Source organism: Embiotoca jacksoni, unplaced genomic scaffold, assembly GCF_022577435.1.
Source record: "Embiotoca jacksoni isolate LCO1_2020_lvr unplaced genomic scaffold, fEmbJac1.0.p SCAF_13, whole genome shotgun sequence".
In the NCBI taxonomy this organism is placed as follows: Eukaryota; Metazoa; Chordata; class Actinopteri; family Embiotocidae; genus Embiotoca; species Embiotoca jacksoni.
In genome coordinates this window covers 5848892-5860865 of record NW_027185263.1, presented here as the reverse complement: position 1 = coordinate 5860865, position 11974 = coordinate 5848892, and the positions used below count along the sequence as shown (strand labels likewise).

The window sequence follows — 11974 nt, the reverse complement described above, 5'->3', positions numbered from 1 at the left end:
TTAAATTTAAAAATGCTGTAAATATACTTGTGAGATACTTTATGCACATTTTTTTTTTTCCCCCTCTGTGGGCTTTTATGTTCTTCTTCCAAGTTGTTACAGATGACATCCCAGTCTGTTAACTGTGTATATCAAATTGATTTCCCGGTCCTTTTCTTACCGTGCTCGTATATTTTGTCTTCTGCTTCACTGTCTCTCAGTATCATGGTCGCCACATAATCATCAATGTCTCTAGATCCAAGTGCGAATATTTTGTCCTCTCTGTATTTGATATGGAGCTGTGTACTTTTCATGAAATGTATATTGTTGATCTCATGGGATGGAAGGATGGATGCATGGATGGATGGATGCATGCATGGATGGATGGATGGATGGATGGAAGGACGGATGGATGGCATGTACAGTCTGTTATGTAAAACCATGTCTGTTTCTTCCTCAGAGAGGTGTATTTACTGTGTCCCTTTTGAACAATTGGTCCAACATGTCTTTTGAAACAGAGGTATTTCTCTACACGTCAAAACAGTTGTAGCAGTTTATACAGTATGTTGTATAACACCTTTTTCTAAAAGTCGTCTCACATGTGAGACCAGCAGCATACACTATGTACAATAATCTAAATTGGATTAGTTTTAAGAGAACTGATGATAGAGATACTATATATGATGGATGCAATATGATTAAAGGTACTCATTGAGTTTGATCTTCAAACTTAGGTTATGTAATTTAAAAGCATTCTTGTGAAGTGAGTATTAATTGTGACTAATGAGAGTCTGTCCTGAATATTCTTTGTATTTTGCCGTATTGAGAATAAAATATATATGGATATGTTTAATAGAGTTTTACTCGTTTTATTTTAGCAGCGTAAAATTATCTCGACTTGAAGCAACTGCAATACCACAGTGACCAGAGACAGAGCCTGTGCTGCAGTTCGCAGTGAATAAAATGCCACCAAGTGGTCATGAGATGAGTTGCTATTGTCATTGCTGTCATCCCATCAGTTTCTGCCGTTATCACTGGATTTTCACTTTAATGAGTGGTGGAAGAAGTATTCCTTTCCTAAAACCATTGAGCTGCATCAAAAAAATCTTTTGTAAAGCGTCAAGAACCCAAAAAGGTTAGAAATCACTGGTTCAATTTAAAAAAAAAAAAAAGTACTGTATATCAAAAGCTTATTATAACATCCATTATATTAAATTTGTACCTTAAAAGTAACTAAAGCTGTCAAATGCAGTGAAGTAGAAAGTATTTCCCACTGAAATGCCAAAGTATAAAGTAGCATCAAATGAAAATACTCAAAAGTACAAGTACTTCAAAATTGAACTTGAGTACGTTACGTGAGTCTCTATTTTCCACCACCGAGTATATTAACATGAACAATACAGCACAACTTGGACAGGGAGCAATTCACAGTCTTAACTGGGACATTTTGAAGGCTTCCTGGATTAGAGTTATCCTCAACAACAGTTACTTTATTAGGAAGTAAATGGCTTTAAGATTGAACTAATGGTTTAAAGATAGAGGGAAAAAAAATGCAAGATATAGTTTAAAGTGGAAAATTACTTATTACTCTATCTAGAGACAATTTGCGGTCATTCTAGAGGAGCGCTGAACCTATTAACCCTCGTGTTGTCCTCGGGTCAAAATGACCCGCAGCTGTGTTCAACCAAGCTCTATTTTATTTCTATATTTTTTATATTTTTTGGGATCATTGGTCATCATTCTTTTAAAGAAACCCTCACAGCCTCCTTGTCACCAATGATCCCCAAAAGATATAAAAATAAAATAGAACTTGATTGAACACAGCTGCGGGTCATTTTGACCCAAGGACAACACAAGGGTTAAACCTTAAATATAACTGTAAATCTAAAAGCTCCTTTTTAAATCGGTCTGAGATTGCAGTGCTGTAAATTAATTAACAGACGAATAACATGATTGAATTTGTCCACATTTAATTCATAACATAAACCCGAGTTGTTTATTTCAATAAGAAAAATGGTGCTTAGTTTTAATCTTTCTGTGCATGACTCAAAAGTATTCCAAGTGGTTTATATAGCTTTGCATTGCAGAGCCTCTTAGAAATGATTAGCTCCTTTCAAATCCACATTGCTGCTGCCCTGAAAACATTTAACTCTTATGGAGGACACCGATGCTTTTTATGACCACCATGCACATCTGATTTTTATATTTCTTTCATCATTTTCCTTCCAGACTATAATTTCCCATACGACGGGGGATTAAACTCAATCCACAATGTCTCTGTCAGCGTGGCAGTAAAACAGTCACTGTTCACTTTCACCTCCTGCCTCATTCCGGTGAACCGAAGCGCATCAAAACAATACAGGGAAATTTCACGTTTTCACTGTTTTCACCGCCATTAACAAGGGAATGACCAATAGGGTGTCGTGTAATCCCAAAAGCGCCCGCCTCCCGCCGCTTCTGATTGGTCGATTCAGTTCTCTGTTACCTATCATCCTCTTCTCTTCTCCCCCCCCCCCCCCCCCCCCCACCCCTCCTGGGAATAAACTAACAAGCGAAGCAGAGGAAAAAGAAAGCTCATTACCAGAGGTTGCGACTGAGATACGCCAGCCGACTGGATAAAAGTGAACCGTCCCTGTTAGTTTTGTGTTTTATGTACTGATTCGCTGATTCAAAGAAGAGGAAAACACGTCCGAGGGAAACGAGGGAGTTACGAGTGGAGGCGACCGGAGACTCGGCAGGTAAGTGAAGCGTCGTCAGCAGCAGGTGCAGCCGGTTTCGCTGTGGCTGCTCAGTTTCGGTTGTCAACCTGTTGATTATTGAGAGGATGGTCATGTCAATAACACTTTATAGTAAAACATCTTTTTTTTTTTTTTTTTTGCAAGGGGGGGGTTAGTTTTAAAACGTTGTAATGCGTCCCCGGTAGGACAATTAGTGTCTTTGAATAAGATACAACTGTTCTCGGGTTGGTTTTTATGAAGGTTTGATTGCAAGCAGTCTATGTTAATTTTTTTTTTATTATCTTTGTTTTTTTTACGTTTCATATTGTTGAAGATTTAAAAAAAAAATTTGTATTATTGTTTTCTGACTCATTTGTTATTTTGAATTTAGTTTTTAAATATTTTTTTTTTCTGTTATTGTAACGCTCCATGTTTAACCTGCTACTCGTGTTCAATTCATATTAATAGTTTATGATTGCCACAATATTTAGTTGCTAAAATAATTAGACAAGTGTTTGGATAATTCATTTACATAGTAAATTATATATATTTTTTTTATTTTATTTTTTATTTTTCTGTGGGACAAAGCAAGCAAGCAATATGTAAGCTGTTGAGTTCTGGGAAATACAGTTGACAGATAAACTGATGATGAAACAGTCCTGTAATTAATATTGGCAGCTCGAAGGGAGACAAACTGCAACCCTAACTACCGTCATCACATTTTCTTACCAGTGCCATCAGGCCTGCAAATAACTACAAATAAGAATTTCCTGACTGGTTGATCTGTTGATTATTTTCTCGAATAATCGATGAGCTGATTGATCTTTTTTTTTTTAAAAGGTTTGAAAATGATGATAACTGTGATAAAGATGCAGCCTAAAATGTATTGTTTTGTTCTGACCAGCAGTCCACAACCGTTTATTATCACGGAGGACTAAATGAACCGGACGATATTCACATTTATGAAGCCAGAATCTGAGCATTTTGGCACGTTTGAATAAAAAAAAAGAAAAAAAAAAGAAAATGACTTCAATGATTTAATTCATTATCAAAACAGCTGAGGATCAACTAAAGAGTTAACCGACTAATCGCCAGCAGCTCTAATTGTTGTACTTTCTGTGTTGGGAGTGGGGGGGGGGGGGGGTCTGTTGTTTGACAGCATTGCCGAGACCAAGACACGATTGTCTTTTCCTGACCTCGTCTCCTCGCCTCAAATTGATACCTCGCCCCTGAATTATGCACAGGGAGGACCCTTTCCACCTAATGAGTGGACTATGTTTTATTTAAAGTGTGGGAACAAAAGATGGAAGCAAAGAGAGGAGCAAGGCTATGAAATAGAGGCCATGGGCCGTACAGGTAAACTTAGCCCCGGGGCTTTGAAGCGTGATCTCTTTTCTCCTTCTCCTGTCTTTTGCCGTCTCCCTCTCTCAAAGGAAGCACAAAGACAAGAAAATAGTTATAGTTATCGTTGACTGCAATTTGTAATGCCGCTGTAGAAGTGCTCGGTTTCAGGCACCGAAGAGACGTTTGGGACCGTCTTCGATTGTGTTGTTGTTTGACTCGGTGGGGATGTTGTTGTTGTTGTTGTTTTTTTTGTAAGCAGTGGCAAATTACTCGTAGTGCTTTTGACTCGGGTGTTTACATTCTTTCGGTGACATTTTACACAAACCGACTCCGCAAGGATGAACCAACTGGTCTGACTGTGTGGGTGAAGTTGGGTCACTCGGTTCAAATTATTTCTGCTCAAGGAAGAAGATCTAATTTCCAAATGAAATAGGATTACACACAAACACACAAAAACCTCCAGAGACAAAGCTGCTAAAAGGTCGAGATCTTTATCAAATTAACTAACACGGCGGTAATTCAATTGTTATCACTCCGTGTGGGGTCGCGTTGAACTTTTACTGAAGGTGTGACGGTGAGATAATGGGATAGGATGTAGCAGGAAGGTGTCAAAAGTTTTAAATCGGTTAACAACTCGTGAGGTTTCTGTTATTCTGACCTGCGTTGTTTACATATTCCTATAATAGATTATGTTGTAATCGCACCTCTTCCTTTGTACCTTCACCACGTGAGACAGGAAAATAAATGCGTTACCTTTTGTGAAGGTAAGAGCGGATGTATTGAATAACTCGTACTAAAGGATGAGGAAGTCAGTTGTGCTTTTCTAACTGGTAATCTTATTAAAGTATGAGCTACTGGCAGAATTTAAATATGAATCAACTGGTTTCATTAGGTAACAGTAGAATAAAAAAAAAAATGCATTTACATTAACAGGAATAACAAAAAAAGAGGCGGGCATACATTCAAATATCCCCCCGCGACTGACCTTGCGCTTGTTCAATGAAGCTCGAAGATTTCTGCTGACCAAAGTCCATCAGACACGTTATTGTGTTATTGTTATTGGGGACATTAGAGATTAGAGATTAGAGATACGTTTGAGAGACCGAGTCCTGCAGAAGTTTGTTCTTTTAGAGCTCGGGCACATTTTGTTGATGATATCATGTAGTGATTAAACTCCAGTCAGCGTGCAGGTTAGTTACGCGTAGTGTGTTGTGATCTGGTTAGTGTCCCTGGAAAGGTTGCTAAGATGATAAAATGCAAAGTTTGAAAGTGCATCAGTGTTGTATGCAGGTGCTCGGGTGTGGTTTCGTAACGTGACATCATTCCGGGGAGGTCACTTCAAACACCGAAGAGCTCATCGGAGCGGCTCGTTTGATTTTCTTAAATAAGAGCGCAAAGGAGGAAGTGAAAAGCCCGCTTAACGTTTTATGTTCCAGTTAAAATGTCCCAACAAGATTAATAAGTAATAGGAAATAAAGGAAAGAAAGTCTGAGCTTGCTATAAGCAGCAGGCTTCAGGCAAATGGAAACAGGAGCAGGGAAATGCATCCATGTTAAATAGCATATTATTGGGGCGAAAACATCAGTCGGTAAACATTACTTTAGTATTACATCATATTTGACCGAAGGAAGAAGTGTGTTGTTTTTTTTTTCTAATTGTTTTCACAGCTAGCACCAGCTTGTGTTTGGTCATAGATGTCTGCCTATGGCTAAACATGAGGAAGAGTTGAGAACTCTTTTACCTTTCACATCCATAATCGCAGTAAAGATTTTTCTCTAATGTCCTGCAGCATTTCTTTTATTTGAAGCTTACAATCGGATGTTTAATTGTTTTGAAAGGCCTCCTCTGAAGTCTGTTGATGGCAATGGCGTCAAAGATCGCAGGTTACAACATAAGCAGAACCAGTAGCCATCAGGCGCCTTCGGGCCGGAGGGACCATTTCGCCGTTGTAAGAACGACGAGCGAGGTTTCCCCCTTTTTTTTGGTGCGTCCGCGCCGAACTCGGAACCTTTTCGTTCCTGTAACTACGTTTTGTGGGGACTTTTTCTTTCTTATAAAAGGCTAGAGGTCTTTTAGTTTGAAAAATACAGGAAGTGTTGCGTTTCTATTGACCCCTAATGCAAAACTGACAACGCAAGAGCGAGATGACTTCAAGTGACTCCGTTAATACATCTTAAATGTAATTATGAGCACTGTTTTTATTGGCCCTCTTGAATGAAACACGTTTTGGATCTTTTAAACAGATCAAATGTGTGCATACATTTCAACCAGATCAAGAGTAGCTCGTCCCTAGAAATTAGGAAATTATGACCGTGGCTAGACTTCTTTTTTTCATTAACTTGCTTGGCCTAAAAGCGGCTTCTATTGACTGTTGGTTTGTGAACACCTGATCAAATAGTCACTCACTTGCTAATAATGACAGAGCGTGTGAATGCACAAGTCATTTATAATACACATGGAGTCTCCATATTTATGAGGGCAGTATTTGGCATAAAGCTGCTTGAATAAAGTTCTTTATTTCCCCGAGTTTGCGTTTTTCCTCGCCTCTACCGACCCTTTTAGCGTCTTTCAGTTTGTTGTTTTTGGTTGTATGGCTTCACTTTCACCACTCCTGTCTCCGTTTTCAGCTGCAGCTCGCAACCGAACAGGAGACAAAGTTCGCGACCAGCTGGTGAACCTAGTGCAGCGTTCAGCAGCTAACAAGCCAGATATTTCAATTCGGTTGAATTCAGACGGTATATTTGTCCGTGAAGGGCAGTTTGCAGAGGCGTGTAGAGTAAACCTATTAACACAATACAGTAAAAAAAAAAAATATTTAAAATGCATGCAGTTGTCGTTCAAACTGTACATATAAATGTAACGATAGACTTCGCGTGTAAATGTTTATCGTGAGCGAAAAGTCGAGTGAATATTGGACTTTGGTTCCTTCGGTAGCCATAAACCCAACTTGAAAATGAACAGTAATGTCGCTCTGTGGCTGCCGGATGTGTAAATATGAAGTTGTTTGCTTAGTGCAAAGGGTAATATGTCAATGGTTTTTTTTTTTTTCTTTTCAAAACTGACTCAGAGCATCAGTGAATACAGGCTACTTTCTGCCCATTTAGTGCTAATTAATGGCTTACAAGAGAAAACGCCCACCTTTTAATTGAATTTATGAAAAGATTTGCAGGCAGAGAGCGGCAGTGAATTACTTGAAGGATGTGGATATATGGATATATTCCTCCCCCGTGCCCTTCACTTTTGACAGCCACCTGCATGGAGCAGGTTTAATGCGCGTGCACACTTCCTCCTCCTCGTGCATGGCTGAAATTCCAGACATTACAGGGGTCCTCCGCGGGCTGATCTCAAGAGGCTGTGTGTTCAAAAATCATCGGTAAAGCTATTCCCAAACGCCGCTCGCCAAACTCGGACAGATCGAGCCTCTGCGGCTCCCTTTCAATTACCTTTTGTCTCCTTTCCTGACTGCTGCTGTGACTTAAGGGCTCTTTTCTGCAGGCGGGGGGCTTTTATTTTTATTTTTTTACCTGGGTGTGACCACTCACTTGTCTGTGGTGGTGAGCTATTGTCAGATCCTCCTTCTTTTTGTCGGAGCAGCAGAGAGGCCTCTTAAAGTCCCATATAACAGATGGACATGAAGCTGGAAAATGGCTGCCAGAGGTTATCACCGGTTAATACGAGACCCCCTGAGGGGCGGGCTGGAAAGCATGTATAGTTATGCGTGTCCGTCTGTCTGCCGACAGCACCACACCTACTCTATTGTATGGCCCTGTAAGACCCCCATTGTGATATGACGGTGTCATATGTCGTGTAGGTATTTTTTTTGCATGTGTGTGGTGGAGTGTGTGCGTAACCTACGCAGCCTGGGCAGCTTTTGGTAATACATTATGCTCCTACGGCCTCTGTTTTAGGAGATACAGACCGAATTGCTGCAGCAGCAGAATGCTGTGGATGTAATAATGAAAGAACACTTTAATATGCTCAATATTATTAAAAAAAAAAAAAGAAAAGAAAAAAAAAAGGCTAATATGGTCATAGCAGAGTTAAATGTGCCCGAAGGAATTTTCTTTTAGAAAAGCAGATGTTATTTTCCTGTTTAGTGTTACTCACCTAAGCTCTTGAGGTCAAACAAACCTTATATTCCTCGTAAAACATTTGCAAAGCCATTTGGAAAACAAAAGCAACTTCTTAGTTAGCACATTTCTTCTCTCTTCCCTTTACTGGCACATTGCTGCATATTTTGGTTCCTCACTGCCACCTGTTGAACAACTGAATAATGTGTATAGGGTAGTGTAGCGTGCCACACTAGTGCATGTGTGCATGCATGTATGCATGTGCATCCTTGTCTGTATGAATGAGACTAACAAAATGGAAAAAAAATAGGCCCTATGGTAATACTTTAGGTCAAAAGATCCACAGGGTACCTCCCTGATTTTAAAGTGATTATATACGTTTTACTCCTTTATCAAAATTAGTTCAGCCAGAACTGGACTTTCGAGGCTGATACTAATATTGATATTCATGAAATATGATTTAGCTACAAATACATTTCCCGAAGTTTTTTTCCCCCCCTCTTTGTCACCGATTGACAAAGTCAGCGATTATGTATTTGTCAGCGGCAGCTTGTTAAATCGGCATGCGATGTAACAGCCACATTGACAGAATAATGAAAATAAAGCCACCTACTGAAAATCCTTTCAGAAAAAGCCGAGATGCACACGGCATCGCACTGATCACGGATTATGACTTTCAAGTTTTTAAATGTTCTGTGTGTGTCAGCCTGTACAGAGGCCAAGGGAAGCAATAAAATGGGGTGCTACGCTGTGGTTGTTGCACAATAGTTTAGACTATAGAGCATCTCTCCATCTGTTGTGTGTGTGCTTTTTGGAGGGAAATGGAGAAAGGCGGACAGTCTATTGGGGGTGTGTGTGTGTGTGTGTGTGTGTGTGTGTGTGTGTGTGTGTGTGTGTGTGTGTGCGCGTGCGTGTGCGCGCAGGCACTGCACTTCCATAATACACCGTGCCAGCAGGTCTGCTGAAAGGAAACTTCTCTGGTTTCATATACCCTGATGAAAAGGTGTGGGTGAGGGGTTGTCACTGAGACTGGAGCTGGCCACGGACGCATTAATACGGCTGTGATGTTGACTCATAAAAGAGGGATTTACAACTGTCTGACATGGTTGGAAGTGGAGGCTCCATGTCTCTTCTTTTTTTTTTTTTTTTTTCTGGAGGGTGTCTGTGTGTCCTGGTAGCTGGAACCAGCCTCAGCACCTGCGTGATGAATAATAGTAATACGAAATTAGGGAATAAAATGGCACAATTTAAAGTGATTTTGGCCTCAAACAATTAGTCGATTCATTGACTATTCGGTCATCTGTAACCATTTTATTATTAATTTGTGATTTCAAGCAAAACTGATTAAAAAGTGTCGAACATTTTTGAGCTGCAGCCTTTCAAAGTGTGAGATTTATTGCTTTTTCTGTTTTATGTGATTGTAAACTGAATATCTTTTAGGTTTTTTTGACATTTTGATAAAGTACGTAGTCATTGAAAAGAATAATCCGATGATGAAAGCAAGCGTAAATTGCTGGTTGGAAGTAATATCGGACACTTTTGTTTTTTAATTTTGTCCGTCCACTAATGATCTTATTTAACGCGTAGCGTGACTGATTCCTTTGGACCTTTGAGACCTATAATCTGCCAACGTGCTACAACGAGCCAAGCCACGAGAAAAATGTAGAGCTCGCATGCAGCCAAGACATACAGTTGCATATGTAATGGTTCAGTATTGAGAAAGCTAAATAACAATGGGAGCAAAAATACCGCGTTGACTATATGGGTGTATTTTTTTTTCATCAAAGGAAACAGTAGTCGCAACGTCTACATCTGCCAGCCACACTCCATTCTTCTCTACCAGGTTACAAAGTCCAAAGTGTGTTGCACTGTTTTCTGGTGAAGTTTAATCTCTGTGTGATTTGTTTTAACGGTCTTAACCCCCCCCACCACCTTTTCTTACCACCTCCACCACCCTTCTTCCTTCTCCACCTCCACCCTCCCCTGCTCTGAGGTTGGAAACCTGCGCTGCCAGCAGTAAAATGAGCCCATTGTGATCAGCTCCCCAAAATTATCCACGGTGGCAGACTTGGTGCTGGGAAACACAATGGAGATTAGAAATCACTTGACTCCTGAGCACGGTGATCAGTGCTATTATGTTACTGTATAAATTTCAAAAGCAGGACAATTAAAAGTTAACGCCAGGTGTTCCGTCTTGGCAGAGGCGTCGGTACAGCGGCAGATCACGTACATCCTGCCGTCTGTAGCTAGAGGTGTAGGAGGAAGTCTGTAATCATTTGCACATTAGACACATTTGCTCTTTCTATCGTGCTCCGATATGTATTATGTCATTCAAATTGCTCAGATGGAGGCGGGATTAATGCAAAAAGAAATCCTCAATCCATGTTGTAACTGCGCTGCAAGATAACAAAGAACTACTGTCAACCGGATCAAATAATAATTTACTTTTTCATTGTTACATTATGTTTATTATATAGCCTTGTAGGGCAAAAAGCAAACTTCTCAGAGGAAATGCGCTTACCCAGGATTACTTAGTGTGAGAGACTTATCAGCCTGTTAACGGAAAAACTGTTGGTTATGATTTCTTTATGATGGCCTGAATAAGGACTGAACCAGCCTCACCTTACAGACTAATAAACTGTCATTGGAGCCACGGAGGTGGTATTGTTACACTTACATTTACTGTTGTGATTTTAAAGGTAAAGCAGCACCAGTTTGTTCAGTATGCGTGCATGGAAAAATCCATTGACGAACAAGCTGAAAGCCGAGATCCTGGCATTTAAAAAATTTAAAAGCTTCTGGTGTTAAGCTTTTCCACTAAATCAAATTTCTCCATAATGAGAAGATGGAGAGAGGTGGAGGTAAATGAATGGTTTGCCAAACCATCAGAAAGGTCAGGTTATGCAAAATCGGACACTTCCAGTGATGCGATTTTTTTTTTTTTTTTTTTGCTCTGGGCTTTTTCCTGTATTAAATTATGCCTCAGAGGAGAAAGCAAAAATCTTTGCTGTGGTCTGCTCTACACCAGTCAGTCTGACTTGATGCACCCAAAGTCTGCATCAGCAAAATCACTTCTCCAGACAACTAGGAAGCTGAAAGTCGGACATGGAGTGAACTCTGACCGGTTAATTGATTTGCCCCAGATTTTTGTGTGATCTACAGTGATGTTTGCCAGAAAAGGTAAATAAATGCAAAATGGGTGTTTATCTTGGGCATTTCATTCTCCCAGTTATCACAGCACGTGATATGAAACCTTCCACTCCAACTGTGGATACGGAGACAAATCTCTCTCTAAAGGAAAGCTGTTATTACTCCCCTTGCCTGTTTTAACGTTCTGTGTCAGAGGAGTGAGTGGGAGACAGTGAAAATAAAGAAGAGAGACTGAGTGAGATTTGATCCCATAGGCTAAATTACTGGATTTAAAGGAAAAGGAAAATGTGCATACTGGACACCCATTACCTACAACAAGGACTGCAGCTTACTATTACTTACTTATTTTCATTTTCAATTAATCTGCAGATTAGTGTCTTGATTAATATTTTGTTCATAAAATGTCATAAAATAATAAAAGAGACCAAATTGCCTCCTTAGAGAATCCTTAACTGGCGAATGTTTGAAACTCTTGCTTGAAAAAAGGACTACAACGATTGATTATCAAAATATTTGCCGATTCATTTTCTGTTGATTAATCAGGCAATTAAATAGCGAAACATCCCGTTTCGTGATGGAGCGTCAACTTTTACTGGGCTTAATCTGTTCGGTCTGGCAGAGTGGAGGCTCCTGGGTAATTTGCACTCTCCGGGTGAAACCAAAAACGTTGAGAGTGTTGGCCATTTGAATTTGCTTAATTTCAGTTGACATTCA

At 39.9% G+C, this 11974-nt stretch overlaps 1 protein-coding gene across 2 annotated transcripts in view; it reads left to right on the top strand.

Annotated features, from left to right (window-relative positions):
• Positions 1 to 2550: 2550 nt before the first annotated feature.
• Positions 2551 to 11974, top strand: part of shroom1 (shroom family member 1) — a 31411-nt gene continuing 21987 nt past the window's right edge. For both annotated transcript variants that reach the window (XM_069146022.1, XM_069146019.1), the window contains exon 1: positions 2551 to 2717. The gene's annotated coding sequence lies outside the window, so the exon portion shown is untranslated. The remainder of the gene's footprint in view (positions 2718 to 11974) is intronic.